Below are 299 nucleotides of genomic sequence, written 5' to 3'. Positions count from 1 at the left end.
CCATCCCCGCCTCTTCGACCTGTTTGTTTCCTCTCCACCTATCCTCTCCTCTATCCCTCTTCTATCCGCCTCCCACTCTCTCCCTATTTATTTCAAAACCCCCTTCCCCTCCCCCTTTTCTGATGAAGGGTCTAGGCCCGAAACGTCAGCCTCTCTGCTCCTATGATGCTGCTTGGCCTGCTGTGTTCATCCAACCCTGCACCTTGTTGTCTCGGATTCTCCAGCATCTGCAGTTCCTACTATCTCTGCTAACGATCAGCCTGGGAGGGTGAGTAGTTGTTAATGGGGACTGTTAGTGA

Source organism: Rhincodon typus, chromosome 47, assembly GCF_021869965.1.
Source record: "Rhincodon typus isolate 14 chromosome 47, sRhiTyp1.1, whole genome shotgun sequence".
In the NCBI taxonomy this organism is placed as follows: Eukaryota; Metazoa; Chordata; class Chondrichthyes; order Orectolobiformes; family Rhincodontidae; genus Rhincodon; species Rhincodon typus.
The sequence above is the reverse complement of the archived record's forward strand: the minus strand, read 5'-3'. Positions refer to the sequence as shown.